Here is a 14,134-nt window from a genome sequence, read left to right on the forward strand (position 1 = left end):
GCCTTGACAGTGAAAGAATGCTGTGGGACCTGAGACTAAGTAAAAAAGGGCCATGCAGCCCCCACTCATTCTTTTTTGGAACTCACTTAAGGTGCCCTGAACCATCGTGTAAGAAGTCCAACTCCACTCAAACCTCCATGCTATGAGGAGACCCAAGCCACAAAGAGAGGCCAAGTGTATGTTCTCTGGTCAAACGGACCCAGCTGTGATCCCAGCCAACAGCCAGCATCTATTGCCAGGCATGTAAGTGAAGGTAGCTCCAGAAGAGTCCCACACTTAGCTGTTAAGTCACTTTCAGTGTCTGAATTTTATGAAAACCAGACACCCAAACCATTCCTGTCATAGGCCCTAGTAACCTCCAAAGTATATCATGTAAGCGGTCGCACTGCTCCACTGTGTAAGGTCAATACTGAATCCAACTCCCTGAGGTCAGACCCAATTTAAATATTCTGTTACTTTCCCTCACGTCCAATGACCCTTTGTTGCAGATCTTTTACCATTTCAAATGGTCAGACATTAATACTGGAGACTTGTAATGACTATATTTAAATAAGTATTTAATAATAACTTTTCCTGCTGTATCTCTGGATTATTTAGCATTGAAATCCATGTTTTTCTGGCTAAGAAATGACATATGACAAATAATTGATACAAGTGGAATTAACAGAATAGCAAGAATCTAGTTCCTAATATCCAGCTCTGTGTCCCATGCCCAGGAAATGCTTAGTGATTACAAATATAGGACAAAGAGGACAGGTACAGTAAATGGCCTCCATTTCTCATCACTTGTTTTAATGCTTCTATGTTCAGTACTTTTCCCAGAGGAAAAAAAAAAATCCTTTACTAAGAGCACAAAACCGTTCTCCACAGAATCAATATGGTTCTATGACGTATCTCCCTCCATTGCTAGTTACAAGTCCATTTATCTATGTTGTCAGAGAAAAATAAGCCAGTCTGGATTCTAAAACATTCATTGCACACTTGCTTTCTTTTTTCTTTTCTTTTTTTTTTTTTACTAACTCTAGTTCGAAAGAAACAAGGTATCAACCTTTTAATCCAAAAGATCGGTGGTTAATACACAGACCAGCCAAACTCTTAGACAATTTACCTTTTGGTATGACTTGACTCACAAGTACTCCTCTATGCTTGCTTCTGTTGCTTGAAGAACAGAAATAGGTCAATAAGTCATTGATTTTGCATTGGAAAAAATTACCCAAAGGTAATTATCACTTGAGCCTCAGGCAGCATACTAACTGTAAAATTCCTACATGGAAGCAAATGGTATCATCTGAGAGTTCCTCTGGGCACCGGAGTATTAATGCCACACAAACATATATGTGACCTTGGTAAAATCACTTAACCCGTCTAGATTCTATTACTTTAAACCCAGAAAACTGGGGCACTGTGGCTAAGTCAGTTAACCGTCTGACTTCGACTCAGGTCATGAACTCCAGGTTCCTGAGTTTGAGCCCAGCAGGGACCTGTGCTGAGAGCTCGGAGCCTGGAGGCTGCTTTCGAAATCTGTGTCTCCCCATCTCTCTCCCCCGCTTGCACTCTGTCTCTTTTTCTGTCTCTCAAAAATAAATAAAGATTTAAAAAAAAATTTTTTTAACTGAAAATTGTACTAGATCATCATGCGGAAATGTGGATTCTCAAATAAGTTCTTACCTTTAGGCCAACTTCTTATTCCTAGAATCACTCCCTGTTTATGCTACCCGGAAGTTTGTCCTGCCTGCGTTTGCTGTTTTTTGAGCGTGCGCCTGCGCACGCGCGCACACACGCCCGCGCATATATACACACAACTTTAGCTATATACAACATGTTATTTATTTAATTATATTTGTATAATTGTAGCATAAGCCGAAATCGTTTTTCTGATTTGTAATGTGAGTGCCTGACTTAAGCCTTGATTGTGGAGGCAACCTCTTCAAAAAGGCAGCCACTTAAAAACAGCTGTCTCTAATAAACACCTTGCCAATTGCATAACTAGATCAAAAGCCCGTCTGCCTCCCCCAATCCGAGTCTCCTTTGTTTTAGCGATCTTTTTTTTTTTTTCTGTAACTGACCATTTGGGCCAGTTGTTTTTTTCTCTTCACACTCTAAATTCCTGCTTATGGGTTGTTTTTTTTTTTGAGTTTATTTATTTTGAAAGAGAGAGAAGGTATGCAGATGGAGAAAGAGGAGGGGAAAGAGAGCAAAAGAACGAGAAAGAGAGAGAGAGAATCCCAAGCAGGGTCCATGCAGTCAGCACAGCCAGATGCAGGGCTCAATCTCACAAACTGAGAGATCATGACCTGAGCTAAAAATCAAAGTCTAACACTTAACCGACTGAGCCGCCCAGGAACTCTTTCTGCTTTAATGTGTTTATTTTTTTAATTTTTAAAAACATCTTATTTATGTTTGAGAGAGAGTGAGCAGGGGAGGGGCAAAGAGAGAGGGAGACAGAATGCAAAGCAGGCCCCAGGCTCCGAGCTTTCCGCACAGAGCCCAACACAGGGCTTGAACTCATGAACCTTGAGATCATGACCTGAACCAAAGTCAGATGCAGAACCCACTGAACCACCCATGTGACCCTGCCCTTATGTTTTAAATTCGCCCATAAAGAGGGAGCACCTGGCTGGCTCAATCAGTAGAGCGTGTGACTTTTGATCTCGGGATTGTGAGTTAAAGCCACATGTTGGGCATGGAGCTTACTTTAAAAAAAAAAAAAGTGAGCCTGTGAAACACTCGGCCCCTATCTGCTACCCCAATAAAGGCAGCACCCCACCCCTGTGAAGTTCTCTGTGTAGTGCCAGGTATACCAAGTAATTCCTACAACTTGTAGTTAATAAACCTTTTTGTTTTCAGTTTCCTGATGGCTATTGCTACAGACATCTTCCAGTCATAGTAAGAACCACAAGGGCTAGTCCAGTCACAACAGTGGTTATCAACAGACTGAACCCAGCAGAAAACACTGTATTTACATAAAGCTTATATTTCACACATTCAGAAAAATATAGAAAATATTGAATGAAAACCAACATGTCCATCATCCAAGATTACCAAATACTATATTTTAGCATACATATTCTTGACCCTCCCTCTTTTTATTTCATTTTTATTTTTTATTTTTTAAGTTTATTTATTTTGAAAGAGAGAGCATACATGTTCATGAGAGTGGGGGAAGGCAGAGAGAGAGAGAGAGAGAGAGAGAGAGAGAGAGAGAAAGAGAGAGAGAGAGAGAGAGAGGGAGAGAGAAATCCCAAGGAAGCCCCATACTCAGTACAGAGCCCAACACAGGGCTTGATCTCATGACCATGAGAAACCAAGAGTCAGGTGCTTAAACAACTGAGCCACCCAGGTGTCCCTGATCCTCCATATTTTTAAAAATAAGTATGATGTTGCAAATATAACTAACCAAACATAACCATGGAACATATCCAACATCCACACTAATGCTATTTCACTTCCTGCCTTATCATCCTGTAATACTCTGAAGGGTGTATAGAGCTTTCAATTCATAGTTTTAGATTTTACCACACATGTGGAATTCCATCACTAATATAATATGATATAATAAATATAAATAATATAATAAATATTCTCTGGGCTTTTAAAAATTACATAGATGGGATCATACCGACCATATTTTTCAACAACTTGTCTTTTTCTGAATTCATTCATGTTAATACATTTATAAAGTTCATTCACTTAAACACAGTATGTTAAATGAACATATTACAATTTGCATGTGTATTCCTTTATTGTTAAAGATTTCGAGATTTTTCCATTTTGCCTCTTTACAAGCAGTGTCACCAGGAATATCCTCTCACTTATCTTCTTGTGCACCTGAGCAGAGTGCATTGAGAGTAGTGATCTAGGAGTGCAATTACTGGGTCACAGGGTATGTTTATCTTCAACTGCAGTGGATGCTACAAAGCAGCAAGCCAAAGTGGCTGCATTAATTCAAATGCCTTCCTGGAGTGTGCACAAGCTCCTGTCTCCCCACATCCAAAATGATACATACAATTTTTTCCAGTTCAATGGGAATGGTATAGCAATTCATTATTTCTATTTGCATTTCTTTTTTTTCTTTTAATGTTTATTTTTGAGAGAGAGAGAGAGAGAGAGAGGGAGAGAGAGAGAGAGCAAGAGAGAGAGAGCGAGCAGGAGCATGGCAGGAGCCAAGAGAGAGGGAGACACAGAGTCTGAAGCAGGCTCCAGGCTCTGAGCTGTCAGCACAGAGCCTGATGTCGGGTTCAAACTCATGAGCTGAAGTCAGACACTTAACTGACTGAGCCACTCTGGCGTCCCCCCCCCCACTTTTTTTCATGTTTATTTATATTTGAGAGAGACAGTGCATGGGGAAGGGTGGGGGAGTCTATTTGCATTTCTAACACTGATACAGAGCCTAAAAATTTTTATTGTTTTTCTTATGTTTCTTGGCCACATGGCTTCATTTTCTGTAGGCTGCTTTTCTTCTAGTCCCTTTCATGGACAGGAGCCACTTGGAGGAGTCAGATTATAATGACAGATTGAGGGTGGGGGCTGTTTTCCAATCTCTGAGCTCAAGTCCTTGGCTATGTTCATGCTTCCTTTCCCCAAGTGAGTGTTAAAATGCTTAACTCCACAGTCCACTTCCAGGGATGCCATCACCCAGGCTGCGGAGCAACCACAAAGTGCTTTCTGGCTTTGAATATCCTGATTGATTCCCCTTTATAGATCCTTCCTTTTTTTCTCCCTCCTTCCTTCCCTCTCTTCCTCCCTCCCCCCTTCTTCCTTCTTATTTCCCTGCCAGCTTAGTCATAATTTTGACTTCTTTTGTGGTACATTTTTTCCTAAAGAATCTGTAAAAGGGAGAAAATGGTTGATGCCTTAGTCTACCATGTTCTGGAACTAGAAATCCCTGCTATTTGTATTTCATTTTAAGCCAGTTTCTCTGCCTATTGTTCTGCCTGAGTCCCTTTCTCTCTCCAAGAAAGTTGTGAAAAAGTATTGCATTTCAAAACTTCTCTATCCTGGTCTTCTGGACAGTTTAGAAAACTATCTACTAGTTGATCTCCCATCAACCACATAGAAATATTAAATTTTCATAAAATGAAAAAAATGGTAGAAGAGATTGTGAGAGAGATACAGTGAGACAAATAAAGCTTGGTCTTCAAATCTTACCTGTACTGAAAACTGAGCCGTTTCTTGGCACGGAGTAAAACTAATTCTATTTTGCTACAAGCCATGGATTACTCTTAGTGTAAGGTTTAGTTTTCTTCTTCTTCTTTTTTTTCATGTTTATTTATTTTTGAGAGAAAGAGAGAGAGAGCACAAGCAAGGGAGGGGCAGATAGAGGGAGAGAATCCCAAGCAGACTCTGGCACTCACAGCACAGAGCCCAATGCAGGGCTCAAACCCAGGAACCGTAAGATCAGGACCTGAGCCAAAATCAAGAGTCAGATGCTTAACCAACTGAGCTCCCTGGGCGCCCCAGGTTTAGTTTTCTTGATCAAGTCACTGAAATTTCAGACCAGGGAAGATTCTAGCTGGCACTAGGCACAATCTAGGAAAATCTTAATTATCCCCTAAGTTGCTATTTTGGTTGTGGAGTCCCAAAATAGTCTACTTTAGGCAAACTTCAGTTTAAAATCACAGGACTTCTGGGCTGACAAGTACCTTAAGGATCAAGGAAACTGCATATGATAAAAGGGGTCATCACGACTTCAAAAAACCTGTTAATGCTAGATGCTTTTAGAATTCAGATATCCTGTTCCCTCCCTAACTTAGACGTTTTTGGTAATTTTAAAAATACCTGTATTAACAAAGTACCACTCACTGGACAGCTTAAAACAACAGAATTAGCTCACAGTTTTAGAGGCTGGAAATCCAAAATCCAAGTGTAGGCAGGGCCATGTTCCTTGGAAAATTGCAGGGGAGAATCCTTCCTGGTTTCTTCCTGGTCTTTTGGTGGTTCATTGGCAATCTTGGGCATTCTCTGGCTTGCAGCTATCTTCAGTTGCTGTCTTATCTTCACATGATGTTCTCCCTCCTGTTTCCATGTCTCTTTTTTTGCAAGGACACCAGTCATATTAGACTAAGAGCCCACTCTACCCCTGGTATTACCTCATTTTAGCAGATTATACCTGTAGTGACTCTATTTCCAAATAAGGTCGCCTATTTGAAATAGTAGGAATTAGGACTTCAACATATCTTTTTCCAGACACAATTCAACATATCCCACTATACAGTTTCAATCATTTGTAAGAAAGAGCTTAGTTGTGATTGACTTCCTAATGTAGGATTTTCCCAAACCATCAATGAGAACTAATGTCTGCTCCTATAGGCCATTATATGACCAAATGAATATTTATGCATTTCATCATTTTAAGTAGTTTTATATAAATATTCTTCATGGGTTGAATCGTATCACTAAAAATTGATGTCTACCTGGAACCTCAGAATATGATCTTATTTGGAAATAGGGTCTTTGCAGATGTAAATAATTAAGGATCTTGAGATGCAGTCATCCTGGATTTAGTATTAGCCTTAGACCCAATCACTGGCAAACTTACAAGAATGAGAACACACAGAGACACGGGGAAGGAGGCCACGCATGGACAAAGCAAAACTCAGACTTCCGCTGTCACAAACCATGGAGTGCCAGGGGCCACCAGGAGCTTGAAGAGATAAGGGAAGATTCTTTTCTAGAACCTTCAGAAAGAGTGGAACTCTGCCAGAACTTGGATTTTAGACTTCTGGCCTCCAGAGGGATGCAAGAATAAACTGTCATCTGAAGCCACCAGGTACATGATAGTGTGTTTGGAAGCTCTAGGAAACTAATGCAGTATTCCTTTCATATAGATTGAGAAAAGTTTAGTTCACCAAGCCCTTACTGGTGAACAATCAGGATGTCTCCAATTAGAAAATAACAGTTAGGTTTTTGGATTTATTTTTGGTGGGTTTTGTATTTTTGCTATTATAAACAACAATGAAGTGAATACTATACATACTTTGTGCAGCTATCTAGTAATTTCATTTTTTAGGATTTCTATACATGGAATTGCTGTTTGAAGGATTTTCAGACTCATGTATTTAGCAAAGGCTCTCCATGCAAGGCTACAGTAATGTGTACTTCTAGAATATTAAGAGTATCTCTTTTGTTGTTCCCTTCATGATACTGGATTATACTACTTTTCATTCTTGCAGGGGGTGAAAATCCTTTAATCATTGTTTTAACTACTATATTCTCTTTTTTTAGTGTTTACTTATTTATTTTGAGAGAGAGAGCACAAGCAGGGGAGAGGCAAAGAGGGAGAGAGAGAGAATCTCAAGCAGGCTCCGTGCTATCAGCACAGAGCCCAATGCGGGGCTTGAACTCACAAACTGTGATATTATGACCTGAGCCGAAGTCAAGAGTCAGATGCTTAACTGACTGAGCCACCCAGGCATCCCTGAAATGTCTTTTTTAATGTGTAGTTTTATATTATGTTGGGAGAATGGATCAAAGGGGAGAAATTCAGGAAACAGGAGGAACAGTTGGGAGTATTTCATAATGGTTTATATGATGAAGGCCTAAATTAGGGAAGTAGTCATAGGACAGAAAAAAAGGATAGATTTTTAAAAATATTTATGGAATAAAATCAGCAAGATGTCTTGCTTGACTGGATGTGTGGGAGGTGAATAAAGAAAGAGAAACATCTAAGATAAACATGAAGTTTTTCACTTTGTTTTGATTTGCTTTTTTTTTTATGTAAGTTTGAATAAATGGTAATATTATTAACTATTAAAATGAGTTTTGGAGAAGAAAGATTTCATTATGAATATAATTATCTCAAAGGGCCTGTAAGAAAAAAGACTAAGCATCAAAGTGTATTATTGTGACTTTCAGGGTTAAGTTCAAGGCTGGCCATCAAAACTCAAGGGTCTTCATTAAGAATGTGATTATTAAAATCATGACAATGGACATAATTTTCCCAGGAAAAGACAAAAGGCAGGAATTCTCAAACTTCACTGCACATAATAATCATCTGGAGAGCTAGACAAAAGTACAGGTTCTACTCACAGAGATTCTCATTCACTGGGTCAAGGATGAGGGCCAGGAGTCTTCGTTTTCATCAAGTGATCCTGGAGACACTGATAGAGGGTCATGGTTCTTTTTGAGAAAGACTTTTATAGAGTAAGAGAAGCTGTCAACCAGAATGAAACACCAAAGAGCTAACAACACTCAACATAGTCCAGGAAAAAGAATTGAGGAGGGAGTGTGTGGGGAATAATCAAAACAGTAGTAAGATGACAAGAGAGGACAAAATAGAGCACATCCTTTCAGGAACAAGGAGCAAGACCCAGCAGTGGTAAATGCAGCAAATGGGCCAGATAGTTTAAGGAGAAGGAAAGTGATTAAGCCGTGATTGAGAAGCTTTTCATGAGTTGAAGGGGAAAGGGTTTAGTCAGAAGAAAATAACTGTGATTTTTGTCATTTCATTCTCAACAAGAGTGATGGAATGCATGTTCCATGTTCCATGTGGCAAACAGGCTCTGGGGACCCAGCCAAGGGGGTCCCTGTCTGCATGTAGGATGGAAATCAAACGCAAGCCAGCAGGAGATGAAGGCAACGATTATTGAAGATACAGAGAGAGCAGATACAGACGACACAGGAGAAGTGTCTGGGAGATTCAGGAAGGAAAAGAGGGCCTCTCCCCTTTGTTCGGGGTCCGAGGGTTTTGACTGAGGACAATGGTCTGGTGTACGTGTCCTCTCAGGCGTCCGGAAACTGGTCAGAACAAAGATGAGGGTCCAAGTGTTACTCCTCACCAGTGGTCTGGAAAACGCCTACGGGCGCTTCGTCTGGTCCGTCTCACCTGGTCCTTCCTCAGGTGTTATCTATGTTAGAGAAACCATTAACTCCTTGTCCTTTACAAGGGGGACATGTGCTATTTGTACTACAAGGCATGTGTAAAGTGGGGTAGGGGTACAGGTCCTAGCAAGGAATAAAAGCAGGAAAAGAAGTAAAAAGCAGGTTTTAATGGAGTTCTTCAGTGTCCTTGTTTCAGACAATGTGTTGTTTGGGTTTACCTCCATATTTTTTTGAATCTTTAGAAAACATAGTGACCTCTTTGACATGTGAAACACTTAAAGAAATCTTTGTTTACCAAACATATGTTCAGTAATTTTCAAGTTAGTCCATCAAATGTAGAATAAGCGCCATTCAGTTTTCTTTCAACATGAGTTTGACACAATTGTGTGTAGAGCCAAGCAGTATAAGTTTGGTTTGAAACTAAGCTCTGAGAATAAGACATTTCTACCATCTGGACAATTTAAAACTTCATGCCAATCCCCTTACCCTCCAGAGAAGGGGGGAAAAGCTATTTCATAAATTGCTTAAAATTCCTGGGAATTTTACTAAATAACAAATGAGTTATCATATGTAGAATAAAACAGATGCATTCATACAAATAACCAATTCGTGAGGTTATAGCAAAAAAGAAGAAGAAACAGCATGATTTTCTTCCAACAACTTATCATAAAATAAATCAATAAAAACATTCACCTTATTTCTTGGAAAGCATTTTTACCTTCATTCTATTTGTCTTGAAAATGTACATACCAAGTATATATCTATCATCTATCTATATATTTAATGTTTGTTTATTTTTGAGAGAGAGAGAAACAGAGTGTGAGTGGAGGAGAGGCAGAGAGGGAGGGAGACACAGAATGCAAAGCGGGCTCCAGGCTCTGAGCTGTCAGCACAGAGCCCGACACCAGGCTCAAACTCTCATAATGTGAGATCATGCACTAAGCAGAAGTCAGATGCTTAACTGACTCAGTCACCCAGGCCCCGCCGCCCCCAGGTATTTATTTATTATTATTTGAGATTTGGTATTAACTCAAAGAACTCTGCATCTGGGAAGCAAAAAACAGGGACAGTGACATTTCCTTTGAAGAGTTGTTTTGAAGAGTAAATGACATCAGTGCATGCAATTAAGTACTCTGCATATAGTAGTTACTCAGTGAATGTTAGTGGCTCTCCTCTTCTTTTTCACAAGATAGAGGAAATAAGGGAACAGCTACACAAAGGCCTCATTCTAATTAGTAAGAAGGAAATAACTGTCATAATAAAATTGACAAAGTCCTTGGTAAAAAATAACCACATAATCTCAAAGTTTATTGGAAAGTTGGCCAAGTTGGGGAAAGTGAGCATTGTAATATTTAATTTGAGAATTAAATAGCCAAAATGTCAGAGAAAATATTGGCATCAAACCCTCAAAGGAGGGATGCAGGGGAGAACATAGCAAGAAGCTAAAAAATGTACTTGAACCTGCTGAAAATAATGAAGGAGATAACTTGCATTACCATGAAATTTTAGAGCCAAGATGAATGACACAAAACATTGAGAAAACAATTTCAAATCAAACATTGTTTACTAATAAATACATTTCAAATTGGAAAAATGGAAGCCTTAGGGTAGACAATATGTCTTCATCCTTTAGGCACAGAGGGGAGTGAGTATTTGGTGTGAAATATTTAGAGGATATTCAGGTATTGAATAGTGAGTTGAACTTGGCCGTTAAATTTCCTTTTATTCTAAAAGTTTGAGTCTAGCCTCGGGAGATAGTGCTGCGGGAAAGAAAAGCAGGAAGGAGAAATATCACAATGGAGGAAATCATTGAAACAACAAGCCAAACCCCACACATTTCTCTAGTGCTTAAGAACATTACCACTTTGTCATTTAGAAATAGGAGGTTTAAAAAAGAAATTTAAAAAAATAATGTTAATAGCAAATTACATCTACCGTGACAGGCTTTCAAGGACTCATCGAGCATGAGCATCGCGCTCAGGGGTATTTTGCAGACCTTCTCAACCAATCCCCTCAATGTATGAGATGCAGAAACTAAATTCAAGAAAGAGTGATCGGCCCTAAGTCACTTAGCTAGTTAATGACAGAGGACTTCAATCTAGACTTTCAGATCCAACTGCCAAACTGATTTTACATTTTCTTTACCTTTCAGAAAAGTGAAAGAAGTTTTCTGGCATTGTTTTCTCTTCTTTTTTAATTTAGTTTTTGTTTGAGTTTTTTTTTTTAAGTTAGTTTGAGAAAGAGAGAAAAAAGTGTGCAAGCGAGGAAGGGACAGAGAGCGAGACAGACAGACTCTCAAGCAAGCTGTGCACTATCAGTACAAACCATGAGATCATAACTTCAGCCAAGATCAAGAGTCAGATGCTTAACCAACAGATTCACCAAGGCACTCCTGGCATTGTTCTTTCACCTGACATTTAAAACTCTAGTTTCTAAAGGTTCTAACAAATTACCCTCTACCAAATGATGACTGTATAGATATTTTCATTTCTTTTAGGGCTTTCCAAATACACGGAACCTTTATTTTTCTAATTATGAATCACACCCAGGTGGTGAGATACGGAAATCTTAAAAATATGTTGAAAGTCAGAATTTAATCATCTGCGTGCTTGTGAACTATTCCAACATTAAATATATTTACACCCACATTAGCAATCATATATAATTATCATGCTGAAGTTTTTATAATAAAAAAATGTGTGATTCTTTTCCCCCTTGTAAATGAATATGAACTGGATATTATGGAAATGTCATGTTTATGTATTTCTCTTTTAGTGTGTGTTACTGCTATTATTCAACCACTTTCAAAATACCCCAAAAAACTATATAACTTATAAATGTATAGTAATTTGGGAAAGGGTTAATGAAATTAAAATGTCAAAACATATATGATCTCAAAAACATAAAATATCAACAAAAATGCATGGATATAAGGCAATAAATCAAAATGCTACTAGCATGAAATGATCTTCCCCGCTTCTCTTGTGTTTTTCATATTTTCTATAATGACCATGTGTTTCACATCAATAACTAAAATAATAATTTTAGTTTAAAATAATAATTAATTCTACAGATAATTATTTTAGTTTAAAATAATAATTAATTCTACAGATAATAATTTTAGTTTAAAATAATAATTAATTCTACAGATTAAAATGATCCTAAGAAACAAAATAGTTTGAAAATCTAATTTCTAAACTAAAATCAAAAGCTCATCTATTCTTTACCTGAAAGGATAAAATTCATTAATACATAAAATCTGATATATAAAATAAATTTATGTCTTACTGAATGCTTCTACAGAGAGTCGTGGTAAATAAATATCTATCTGTGTTTCCCTTTGAGTAGTTGATGATAAATAACTGAACAATCTCATAATGTTTTAAATGCTATGCTGAATGTGGAATGCTTTAATGTTAATGTAATACCTGGCATTATAAAATTTGCTCACCATATGCTTTCTTTTCCCCCCATAGCTTCCTGTGCATCTATTCAGATTATGAAGAAAGTTCCTGGATCTCATTCAGTAAGAATCCAGCTGGAGACCATTTTTAAATTAATATGCAGCTGATATGCACATTAAATTTATCAATCATTAAAAAAGAATTATAATGACTTTGTTTAGAGGTATTGTTTATCAATTGTTATAGGTAAGTTGGTTTCTCATATCACTGTTTCCTGTCCAATCTTGCCTGTTGAAATTGGCCTTTCAGACATAGTGATGGTTTATTCTAAAGAAATCCCATCAATATTAAAGAGATTTTCCATTACAATTAAACTGAACAAAGAAAGAACACCTATGAGATTAAACTAAAACTCATTCTTTTTTTTAAATTTTTTTAATGTTTTATTTATTTTTGATACAGAGAGAGACAGAGCATGAGAGGGGGAGGGGCAGAGAGAGAAGGAGACACAATCTGAAGCAGGCTCCAGGCTCTGAGTTAGCTGTCAGCACAGAGCCTGACGTGGGGTTCGAACCCACGAATGTGAGATCTGACCTGAGCCAAAGTCGGAGGCTTAACCGACTGAGCCACCCAGGCGCCCCCTAAAACTCATTCTTGACCTGCAATTGTGTCCATTTTTTTTGACATTTAAAGAATTTACTGAAATGTATGCTAATTTAAAATATATTTACAAATATTATCCTCCCATGAAGATACTGTATTTGTTTAAGAAAATGATATGCTTCTCGGAAATAAATATGATGCATGCACCTTGAAAATCATGTGCAAAAAAATAGGGAAGGTAAAATATTGTGCAATAGCTCATAGTTTGTAGACACATATTTCCACTGATTATGTACTGGCATTCTATTTATCAATATCAAAAATACCAATTCAGCTGCAAATTAGATAGAACTCTCTTATAAAGAGTACTACAGACTGGGTATCCACTTGCATCCAGAACAAGGACAAATGGAATTCCTAAATGCCGAGTTTGATCCTTCATTTCTTTCTCTAATGGTCTTCTTATTTCTACATTCAAGTAACATATATCCTTATTTATCCTCTCTCCACACTACTGCTGCCATTTTTCTGGGCATGGGTAAATACCAACCCCTCCTTACTGATGATGGTAGAGTAACAGAAAGTTATGAAGACAATTTTTATTATGAACATTTTATTCTGAGTTTCCAATTCAGTAGTTCTCTCTAGTTGTATTTATAATCTTTCGGTGGGCAGATCCTAAGATCAGCCCCAGTGATTCACACCTCCTTCTATTCATGCCCTTGTGTAATCCCCTCTCCTTGTTCCTGGACTGGACATAGAGGCTTCTGACCAATAGTCTTGTTAGCAGACTCTTTCTATAGGCTCTTTCCATCAAGCTGCCTTGTTGTAAGCTGCTCTAATGGAGAGCGGTCCATATAGCAAAGAACTGAAGGATGCCCCCTTCCAATGGCCCTGAAAGAACTGAGACCCTCAGTGCCACAAGCTGCTAGTAACTACGACTTGAAGCAGATCTTTCCCTAGCTGAGCCTTCAGATGAGACCTTCCCCCTGGCCAATACCTTGATTGAGGCCTTCTGAGAGACTCTGAAGCAGACCCCATTAAGCCGTGCCTGGACTCCTCACCCATAGAACTATAAAACAATAAACGTGTAGTTTTAAGAAGTTAAGACTGCAGTTAATTATGCAGATTGGATAACTAATATCAAGTTTTGAGTTTTTAATTTTATTTCCTTTTTTTTTTAGTTCTCAAATATTTGGCTCTTTTGCAAACCTTCATTAATATTTTTTACAATTTCCAGTTCTATAATGAAATTTTAATCATTTATCTCCTTGAATATGGTAGCCATGTGGATTTCAAAGTCTATC

The 14,134-nt window shown here is 38.1% G+C and overlaps 2 long non-coding RNA genes across 2 annotated transcripts in view; one reads left to right on the forward strand and one right to left on the reverse strand.

Moving 5' to 3' along the window:
• The window catches only part of LOC115294208, a 17,292-nt gene extending 10,671 nt beyond the window's left edge, over positions 1-6,621 (reverse strand). The window contains exons 1-2 of the long non-coding RNA XR_003909765.1: positions 6,539-6,621; positions 5,834-6,029 (exon numbers count right to left, since the gene is read on the reverse strand). This is a non-coding gene — a long non-coding RNA (uncharacterized LOC115294208). The remainder of the gene's footprint in view (positions 1-5,833; positions 6,030-6,538) is intronic.
• Positions 6,622-6,694: 73 nt separating this feature from the next.
• On the forward strand, positions 6,695-12,435 carry LOC115293622. Its single transcript, XR_003909532.1, has 2 exons — positions 6,695-6,769; positions 12,297-12,435. It is a non-coding gene; the product is annotated as an uncharacterized LOC115293622 (long non-coding RNA).
• The last annotated feature ends 1,699 nt before the right edge of the window (positions 12,436-14,134 follow it).

This window comes from Suricata suricatta, chromosome 6 (assembly GCF_006229205.1).
Source record: "Suricata suricatta isolate VVHF042 chromosome 6, meerkat_22Aug2017_6uvM2_HiC, whole genome shotgun sequence".
NCBI lineage: Eukaryota > Metazoa > Chordata > Mammalia > Carnivora > Herpestidae > Suricata > Suricata suricatta.